We start from the raw sequence: 11,680 nt of genomic DNA, 5'->3' as shown, positions 1-11,680 counted from the left end.
GTATATCCATGTAGATCATATACAATGTTATTTATCATAATGTATGCCAAGACACTAAATATATGATGCCTACACACACTTTATCATCATGCAACATGAATACAATGTAACACAAACATCACAGAGACAACAAATTCTATATACACACCATAAAGTATCACCACTTATAACAGAGAGATTTATATACAAATACATTACACCTATACAGTATCTTAATGTGTCAAATATAAAATGTACCTTACATTGTTACATTTACACTACACAGGTACTTATCACACACACAACATATCACACCATATAGCAGGGACCTGGTGTATCACAATGTGACACAAACATGTTTCAGTCTTTATATAAAAACTGATGCCAGGCAGGGTTATGTATTATGTTTGCACTGCAGTAGGTAATCTGTGCCCAACTTCCACATTGGGTGCATATAGCTTTGATAAAGCCAGATCCGCTGCATTGTAGCTAAACCAGCTTAGATTTCCATCCACTTCCAGGGAAGGCGGCCATCTTAGCCCCGAGTCTGTGCCACACTGCCAGCGCTAAAACACGTTGTGTGATGCTGCCATTTTGCATCAACGGCTTATGTGCTGCCAGCTTAGACCCGAAACTGTGCCAGGCCGTCATTTTAGATGCATGCCAGGCAGTGCCAGCCTACACCCAGACTGCAATACTCCCACTCTGCATGCACTGTTATGTCTGGTGGGAATGAAGATACAGGGCTGTGCCAGGCTGCAAGCTACCAGCCTCCTATGTTAGGTTATGTTTATTGGGTTGCTTGCTTTAGCTCCCTGGTTATGCCAGACCGAAAGGAATTTCCTAAATGTATACAAGATTAAGATTTATTTCCTGATTTACCTTATATCAAAGCTGTGCCAGACAGGTAGTCCTAGATCAAAGAAAGGGGGAGGCTGTAGGTTCCTTTTAGATTGTTCGTTTTGTCTCCAAAGGAAGAGACTGTTAGTTTAATTTCTATAATTGTTCCAGGTTGTTATTCTTACATCCAGTGATATGCCAGGGTCAGTTTTATCAGACACATGTCAGCTTGCCAGCCTGTCACTTTCTATTTGTTTGTACCAGTAGTCTGCCAGGCTGTTAGTTCTTACCCAGACTATAGATTCATATAACCATAATAAATATTATTATTACATTTAAATGTGCTTGCTGCATAATGCCTGTGATATATTTTATGTAATAATCACCCACTTCTGAAATTAAACACACTGAATTCTTAAAATAATTAGCAATTTAATTAGCAATTTAATTACATTGAAATCGCAACGTAATGAGAAAAGTTTGCACTAAGAGGGGGGGGGTACTAAATGGTAAATAAGTAAAATGTATATTTATATATGTAAGATACTTATCCACTTAATGGAAACCACACCTGTGTATACTAACACAGGATAATATAGATAGATAGATAGATAGATAGATAGATAGATAGATAGATAGATAGATAGATAGATAGATAGATAGATAGATAGATAGATAGATAGATGATAGATAGATAGATGATAGACATTATTAGCGAGCTGGCTAATGTAGATTTTTCTGTTTTACCGAGCACATTTTGCACATTGCTATTTATTTTGCATGCAATTAATGATCTAAGCATATTTATATATTTAAAATGTTAGTGCATTGTATATTATGTTGATCACTTTTCCTATTTGTTAACAATTTTTGTATATGTTGTTAATTTCTCTAATTTGTTAACTGTACCCTCCTTTTTATTCAGTCTTTTTACCTATTTTGTTGCCACTTTAATACCGTCTGCTCTTTCCCCATATACCCCACCATGTGACCTTCTACCCCCAGCATTACCTGCCCCTATCCCCCCTACTCCCCTAGTTCCCCCCTCCCCCATCCCTCTCTCTCCCCACAGCCCTTATTTTGTCTCCCCGGTGTTCGCCTCCCTGTCCTCTTCTCATCTCCATGTTCCTTTGCCTTATAAGGAATTCTTTCTGCTCTGTTCGTTTACTTTGTTTCTCGCTCTCTCTTTTCGATCTTTTTTTCTTATTTATAATTCACCTTTCTTTAATCGCACAATTACATTTTTTACCCTTATTTGTAACCTGTGTATATAAAATGTACTATACTATTTTTTTATATATATAAATATATTTTAACATTGATCATTTGTCACAGTGACTGTGTTTTTATTGTTACCACCTTCCGTACCCCCCCCCCCAGTCCTGGTGACCCCTGCATTTCTGTCCTTTATTTTGCTATTTTCGCTGCAGTTTCCCACAATCGTTATCTCCTGCACAGGGATATGAGCCAGATAAAAACATGGAGGAGAAAGACGTACTGCGGCTGTGTCCTTCCCTCTCTATATATAGATGTGAGCTGCCTTCACCCCACATGGGCGCCCCACCAAATCCCCCTAAGCCAGACAGCAGCCATAATGCCATTGAGCTCTATCTCTGCACTGCCAATGATTATAAACCCCTATAGTATCTCAAAGATCTGATTCTAGGGGAATATAGATACTGATGCGCTTGTCTATACAATAATGATCTATTCTTCACCCAGAAATGATCTCTTGGCACCCACAATCCTTAATAATTATGGAGATCTATTCTACACATTCTATTCACACCCACACCCAATCATATTTTTGTTAATCTTGATGTAATAAATATAAAATATATGTTCATTATTCTGCCTGGGATGATGAACTATAATCTAATAACAATATATAGCTCCCACTATGCATTAGCACAAGCCAGAATAAATACAAATCTCAAGGTGGATTGTAGGTCAAATATGATTAAAATACAGAAAATGTTGAAATCTAAAGAGAAACGGTAAATAAAGATGAAATGTCATTATTTTTTTAGGATTCCGACTATTAAACATACAGAGTGAAAGACAGTAACGAGGAAATATGCCAAATTGTACTGAAATGCAGTTTAGCCAAAATTACTGCCCCTAATGTCACATGTTCCTGAATGATAGATTGTACAAAATGTCCCCATTTATGTGCTGTATAATTGTGACAATGCACAAAAGTGTGACTTTAAGTGCAGTAAGTCGGACATGTCATGTAATTATACACAATATTTCTTGTGTTCACTTGGTACTTAGAAGAGAAGCTTCTATATAACTTCATTACCATCCAAGGTTATTTTTAATAGAAGTCAAATAATCTCCTTAATGAGATTTTTGTTCGTTGTAGAGGACAGATATTTGTAGATCTTGCAGAACAGCAACAAATCTGAAAAACATGACTGTATACTAGCATCTATCATCTATCTATCTATCTATCTATCTATCTATCTATCTATCTATCTATCTATCTATCTATCTATCTATCTATCTATCTATCGCGAATGGACAAAACTGACATGGGCAGATAGACAGACAGGCAGGGGGATTGATGATAGATAGACAGACATACAGATAGACAAATAGATAGATATGAATGACTGATACATGTCATAGGGTGAATTTGTGCCTATGAGGAACATATAGCAGCACATAGGTCCTTTATTATTTTAACTTGCTTTGGAGCATGTCCATTATAACGTCTGCTATTAATAACCTTATTTCCATTGCGTATTAATATGGTAATATATAAATATTTTACATTTATTAAATAGTTATTGTATGCCTGACTTGTCCTTTATTTATGCTCATTGTATTTTGTTTATAGCGCTGCGGAACCTCTACAAATAACCGATAATAATAATACATAATTATATGTATCTTGTTCTATACGTGTATATGTATTTTCACATATATTTACTTAGCTATGTACCTACAATTATATGTGTTGGTGGGTGGCGATCTATATTAAGCTAGTTATTTAGGGTGTTTAGTATTTGTATTTATGCATTTGTGTGATCATTTGTATATATGTTAACTGCATTAGTTTATATTTGTGTACATAAACTTGTGGGAATGTCAGTAATTGTTTGTCTGTTCCAGCTAAGAGGAATATAATGTGTATATGTCAGACACACAGGCTCTGCTAGGTCTCTGTACTTTATCGATCTCCCCAGCACAGGACACGGGGGTCACACTATTGCTGCCCCCATACCGGGTTACGAGAAATTGATCATTAACCATTTGTTGGTCAGCTTGTGAGCAGTTATTAGCATAAGTCTAGCTCTGATAGGCCTGCAATTTTAATACATCATGTTTTCTGCCCATAAAAGGTTAAAACGTTACCCCCTCTTTACTGATCTCACCCAAAACTCAAACTAAACCTGTCTCCACTCCCTTGTATAGCCAGCACCCAATGAGTTAAACATGCACCTACTTCTTTTGTGTTAGCTAAAAACAAATTAGCTACATTGCACACCAGGAAAGGGGTGATGTTTTAGCTCATTGAATGCATGTGATCCCCAGGCAGGTAGATACTTGTTTAACTCTTTGAGTGCCGTGTAACTCAATAGACATTGAAGGAGTATTGAGTCCCTTGTGTCACCTAGCACACAGGGCCGCAAACTTAACTACAACCTAACTTAACTACAACCTAACCTGGTGTACTTACAGTACCAGTGTCACCCAGCACACAATGATCTTAACCTTTACAGCCTTCCATAGTGACGCCTAGCAATTAATTAGTTAAGCCCAAGCCCTATCTGATTTCACTCAACAAAATCTACATCTCCGCCCTGGGGTTACCTAGCAAGCAGGCAATTAAAGCTACACCTCTTGTTAGTATCACCATAAACCCCTAGTTTTAAATTACAACCCTATCATGCCTCCCACTGATCACTTAGTTTTCTGGTGTCACCCAGCATATACTTCACCCACCTAGCACCTAATGAGTTTTATCTTTCTCTGAATGCTGTCACCCAACCCATGCTTTATCTGACTTTTTCATGTCTTTATTTACTTCCGGAGTTTCTGGGTTTATGTTGGATTTAAAGTCATAAACTATCCCTTTGTTTTCTTTTATAAACCTCAAAGTAACAGATAATCCTACATATCTGAGTACAAATTCTGGCCATGAACCAAGAACCACACTACATTTATTCAGTTTATTAACCCCTTGTCCTGGCTTGCTTAATGATCTTTATATTTGTACTTCATATCTCCTCACAAAGTATTGTAAAGCGATAATTCACCAGCATTTATATGCACAACACTATGTACTGTTTGATCCTTTGCAGGTGACTAGTCAAATAGACAAATGACTACCCCATTCTATGTGAGGGCAGATCTATAGCAAAAAAAAGCAAGTTATAAGTTACAAACATTTTAAGGATGTTGCAAATTAAAGATTTTCAGAAGGGGTGATGCAAAAAACATAATTTATGCTTACCTGATAAATTCCTTTCTTCTGTTGTGCGATCAGTCCACGGGTCATCATTACTTCTGGGATATAACTCCTCCCCAACAGGAAATGCAAGAGGATTCACCCAGCAGAGCTGATATAGCTCCTCCCCTCTACGTCAGTCCCAGTCATTCGACCAAGAATCAACGAGAAAGGAGTAACCAAGGGTGAAGTGGTGACTGGAGTATAATTTAAAAAATATTTACCTGCCTTAAAAAACAGGGCGGGCCGTGGACTGATCGCACAACAGAAGAAAGGAAATTATCAGGTAAGCATAAATTATGTTTTCTTCTGTTATGTGCGATCAGTCCACGGGTCATCATTACTTCTGGGATACCAATACCAAAGCAAAAGTACACGGATGACGGGAGGGATAGGCAGGCTCATTATACGGAAGGAACCACTGCCTGAAGAACCTTTCTCCCAAAAATAGCCTCCGAAGAAGCAAAAGTGTCAAATTTGTAAAATTTGGAAAAAGTATGAAGCGAAGACCAAGTTGCAGCCTTGCAAATCTGTTCAACAGAGGCCTCATTCTTAAAGGCCCAAGTGGAAGCCACAGCTCTAGTGGAGTGAGCTGTAATTCTTTCAGGAGGCTGCTGTCCAGCAGTCTCATAGGCTAAACGTATTATGCTACGAAGCCAGAAAGAGAGAGAGGTAGCAGAAGCTTTTTGACCTCTCCTCTGTCCAGAATAAACGACAAACAGGGAAGAAGTTTGGCGAAAATCTTTAGTTGCCTGCAAGTAGAACTTGAGGGCACGAACTACATCCAGATTGTGTAGAAGACGTTCCTTCTTTGAAGAAGGATTTGGACACAAGGATGGAACAACAATCTCTTGATTGATATTCCTGTTAGTAACTACCTTAGGTAAGAACCCAGGTTTAGTACGCAGAACTACTTTATCTGAGTGAAAAATCAGATAAGGAGAATCACAATGTAATGCTGATAACTCAGAGACTCTTCGAGCCGAGGAAATAGCCATTAAAAACAGAACTTTCCAAGATAACAATTTTATATCAATGGAATGAAGGGGTTCAAATGGAACACCTTGTAAAACGTTAAGAACTAAGTTTAAACTCCATGGCGGAGCAACGGCTTTAAACACAGGCTTGATCCTAGCTAAAGCTTGACAAAAAGCCTGGACGTCTGGATTTTCTGACAGACGCCTGTGTAACAAGATGGACAGAGCTGAAATCTGTCCCTTTAATGAACTAGCCGATAAACCCTTTTCTAAACCTTCTTGTAGAAAAGACAATATCCTAGGGATCCTAACCTTACTCCAGGAGTAACGTTTGGATTCGCACCAGTATAGGTATTTGCGCCATATTTTATGGTAAATCTTTCTAGTAACAGGCTTCCTAGCCTGGATCAGGGTATCAATAACCGACTCAGAAAAACCACGCTTTGATAAAATCAAGCGTTCAATTTCCAAGCAGTCAGCTTCAGAGAAGTTAGATTTTGATGTTTGAATGGACCCTGTATCAGAAGGTCCTGTCTCAGAGGTAGAGACCAAGGTGGACAGGATGACATGTCCACTAGATCTGCATACCAAGTCCTGCGTGGCCATGCAGGCGCTATTAGAATCACAGATGCTCTCTCTTGTTTGATTTTCGCAATCAATCGAGGAAGCAGCGGGAAGGGTGGAAACACATAAGCCATCCCGAAGTTCCAAGGTGCTGTCAAAGCATCTATCAGAACCGCTTCCGGATCCCTGGATCTGGACCCGTAGTGAGGAAGTTTGGCGTTCTGGCGAGACGCCATGAGATCTATCTCTGGTTTGCCCCAACGTCGAAGTATTTGGGCAAAAATCTCCGGATGAAGTTCCCACTCTCCCGGATGAAAAGTCTGGCGACTCAAGAAATCCGCCTCCCAGTTCTCCACTCCCGGGATGTGGATTGCTGACAGGTGGCAAGAGTGAGACTCTGCCCAGCGAATTATCTTTGATACTTCCATCATTGCTAGGGAGCTTCTTGTCCCTCCCTGATGGTTGATGTAAGCTACAGTCGTGATATTGTCCGACTGAAACCTGATGAACCCCTGAGTTGTTAATTGGGGCCAAGCTAGAAGGGCATTGAGAACTGCCCTCAATTCCAGAATGTTTATTGGAAGGAGACTCTCCTCCTGATTCCATAATCCCTGAGTCTTCAGAGAATTCCAGACAGCGCCCCAACCTAGCAGGCTGGCGTCTGTTGTTACGATTGTCCAGTCTGGCCTGCTGAATGGCATCCCCCTGGACAGGTGTGGCCGATAAAGCCACCATAGAAGAGAATTTCTGGTCTCTTGATTCAGATTCAGGGTAGGGGACAAATCTGAGTAATCCCCATTCCACTGACTTAGCATGCACAATTGCAGCGGTCTGAGGTGTAGGCGTGCAAAAGGTACTATGTCCATTGCCGCTACCATTAAGCCGATCACCTCCATGCATTGAGCTACTGACGGGTGTTGAATGGAATGAAGGACACGGCATGCATCCTGAAGCCTTGTTAACCTGTCTTCTGTCAGGTAAATCTTCATTTCTACAGAATCTATAAGAGTCCCCAAGAATGGAACTCTTGTGAGAGGAAAAAGAGAACTTTTCTTTTCGTTCACTTTCCATCCATGCGACCTTAGAAATGCCAGAACTAACTCTGTATGAGACTTGGCAGTTTGAAAGCTTGAAGCTTGTATTAGAATGTCGTCTAGGTACGGAGCTACCGAAATCCCTCGCGGTCTTAGTACCGCCAGAAGGGCGCCCAGAACCTTTGTGAAGATTCTTGGGGCCGTAGCCAATCCGAATGGAAGAGCTACAAACTGGTAGTGCCTGTCTAGGAAGGCAAACCGTAGATACCGTTGATGATCTTTGTGAATCGGTATGTGAAGGTAAGCATCTTTTAAATCCACTGTGGTCATGTACTGACCCTTTTGGATCATAGGTAAGATTGTCCGAATAGTTTCCATTTTGAACGATGGAACTCTTAGGAATTTGTTTAGAATCTTTAAATCTAAGATTGGCCTGAAAGTTCCCTCTTTTTTGGGAACCACAAACAGGTTTGAGTAGAACCCTTGTCCTTGTTCCGACCGCGGAACTGGATGGATCACTCCCATTAATAACAGATCTTGTACACAGCGTAGAAACGCTTCTTTCTTTATCTGGTTTGTTGACAACCTTGACAGATGAAATCTCCCTTTTGGGGGAGATAATTTGAAGTCTAGAAGGTATCCCTGAGATATGATCTCCAGCGCCCAGGGATCCTGAACATCTCTTGCCCAGGCCTGAGCGAAGAGAGAAAGTCTGCCCCCCACTAGATCCGGTCCCGGATCGGGGGCTCTCGGTTCATGCTGTCTTTGGGGCAGTAGCAGGTTTCCTGGCCTGTTTGCCCTTATTCCAGGACTGGTTAGGTTTCCAGCCTTGTCTGTAACGAGCAACAGCTCCTTCCTGTTTTGGTGCAGCGGAGGTTGACGCTGCTCCAGGTTTGAAATTCCGAAAGGGACGAAAATTAGACTGTCTAGCCTTAGCTTTGGCTTTGTCTTGAGGTAGGGCGTGGCCCTTACCTCCTGTAATGTCAGCGATAATTTCTTTCAACCCGGGCCCAAATAAAGACTGCCCCTTGAAAGGTATATTAAGTAATTTAGACTTAGAAGTAACATCAGCTGACCAGGATTTTAGCCACAGTGCTCTACGTGCCTGTATGGCGAATCCAGAGTTCTTAGCCGTAAGTTTGGTTAAATGTACTACAGCCTCCGAAATGAATGAATTGGCTAGTTTAAGGACTCTAAGCCTGTCCATAATGTCGTCTAGCGTAGATGAACTAAGGTTCTCTTCCAGAGACTCAATCCAAAATGCTGCCGCAGCCGTAATCGGCGCGATACATGCAAGGGGTTGCAATATAAAACCTTGTTGAACAAACATTTTCTTAAGGTAACCCTCTAATTTTTTATCCATTGGATCTGAAAAAGCACAGCTATCCTCCACCGGGATAGTGGTACGCTTAGCTAAAGTAGAAACTGCTCCCTCCACCTTAGGGACCGTTTGCCATAAGTCCCGAGTAGTGGCGTCTATTGGAAACATCTTTCTAAATATTGGAGGGGGTGAGAACGGCACACCGGGTCTATCCCACTCCTTAGTAACAATTTCAGTTAATCTCTTAGGTATAGGAAAAACGTCAGTACTCGCCGGTACCGCAAAGTATTTATCCAACCTACACATTTTCTCTGGTATTGCAACGGTGTTACAATCATTGAGAGCTGCTAAGACCTCCCCTAGTAATGCACGGAGGTTCTCCAATTTAAATTTAAAATTTGAAATATCTGAATCCAATCTGTTTGGATCAGAACCGTCACCCACAGAATGAAGCTCTCCGTCCTCATGCTCTGCAAGCTGTGACGCAGTATCAGACATGGCCCTAGTATTGTCAGCGCACTCTGTTCTCACCCCAGAGTGATCACGCTTGCCTCTTAGTTCTGGTAATTTAGACAAAACTTCAGTCATAACAGTAGCCATATCATGTAATGTTATCTGTAATGGCCGCCCAGATGTATTAGGCGCCATAATATCACTCACCTCCCGGGCGGGAGATGCAGGTACTGCCGCGTGAGGCGAGTTAGTCGGCATAACTCTCCCCTCGCAGTTTGGTGAAATTTGTTCACATTGTACAGATTGACTTTTATTTAAAGTAGCATCAATACAGTTAGTACATAAATTTCTATTGGGCTCCACCTTGGCATTGGAACAAATGACACAGATAATCTCTGAGTCAGACATGTTTAACACACTAGCAATAACTTGCAACTTGGTTATAATCCTTTTTAGCAAAAACGTACTGTGCCTCAAAGAGGTACTTAAACGATTAAATGACAGTTGAGATAATGAACTGAAACAGTTATAGCATCAAGTTTAAAATAACACAACTTTTAGCAAAGGTTTGTTCCCATTAGTAAATAACTAAATTTGATATAAAAAATTATAGAGTAACGTTTTTATTCACAGTCAATAAAAATTCTCACAGCTCTGCTGAGAGAATGTACCTCCCTTCAAAGAAGTTTGAAGACCCCTGAGATCTGTCAGTGAACCGGATCATGCAGGAAATATAATAGTAGCTGACTGGAATTTTTTGATGCGTAGCAAAAGAGCGCCAAAAACGGCCCCTCCCTCTCACACACAGCAGTGAGGAGAAACGAAACTGTCACAATTTAAAACAGACAACTGCCAAGTGGAAAATAATGCCCAAACATTTATTTACTCAGTACCTCAGCAATGTAAACGATTCTACATTCCAGCAAAAACGTTTAACATGACAATATTTATTAAAAGGATTAGTGACCTTTAACAGAGTAGTTCCGGTGAAAAACCATTCCCAGAATACTGAAGTGTATACATACATGTCATTATAACGGTATAGCAGGATTTTTTCATCAATTCCATTCAGAAAATAAAAACTGCTACATACCTCAATGCAGATTCATCTGCCCGCTGTCCCCTGATCTGAAGCCTTTACCTCCCTCAGATGGCCGAGAACAGCAATATGATCTTAACTACTCCGGTTAAAATCATAGTAAAAAAAAACTCTGGTAGATTCTTCTTCAAACTCTGCCAGAGAAGTAATAACACGCTCCGGTGCTATTGTAAAATAACAAACTTTTGATTGAAGTCATAAAAACTAAGTATAATCACCATAGTCCTCTCACACATCCTATCTAGTCGTTGGGTGCAAGAGAATGACTGGGACTGACGTAGAGGGGAGGAGCTATATCAGCTCTGCTGGGTGAATCCTCTTGCATTTCCTGTTGGGGAGGAGTTATATCCCAGAAGTAATGATGACCCGTGGACTGATCGCACATAACAGAAGAAAGTAGTGAATGGCTGCTGTGTATTTGATTTTGCCATATACAAGTGAGAGAGGGATTCACTGGAGGAGGAAAAGAATGTGACAGAGTAGACAGGGTTCTGACAAATAGAGCAGTGGTGAAGGGAAGATAGAACATGGCAGGAATAGCTGACTGATTTGAAGAGGAGAAAGACAGGGCATGACAGTAACAGACAAAGTAGTGGAGAGGGAGGGAGCTGGGGAATGTCAGTGAAATGGTGATGGTGAGGGAGGGGTGACAGACACACAAAGTTAAAGAGGGCAAAGACTGAGAAGACAGAGAGAATGTGTTGGGGGGTTGTGGGATGACGGGGACAGGCAGAGTAAAGGAGATGGGTAAAATGGGGATAAGCAGGGTGGTGTAGAAAGAGGCTGACATACATACAATTCACAGGCAGTGTAATGGAGAGGCATGAGTTTGGGGGATGATAGGGACAGAAAGAGTGGGGGGAAAGGGAGTGGGCTGGAAATGATAGGGACAGAGTGGGGGAAAGAGAGGAGTTGGGGGTGATAGGGACAGAGTGGGGGAAAGGGAGTGGGCTG

Source organism: Bombina bombina, chromosome 1 (genome assembly GCF_027579735.1).
Source record: "Bombina bombina isolate aBomBom1 chromosome 1, aBomBom1.pri, whole genome shotgun sequence".
Taxonomy (NCBI): domain Eukaryota; kingdom Metazoa; phylum Chordata; class Amphibia; order Anura; family Bombinatoridae; genus Bombina; species Bombina bombina.
This window is presented reverse-complemented; position numbering follows the sequence as displayed.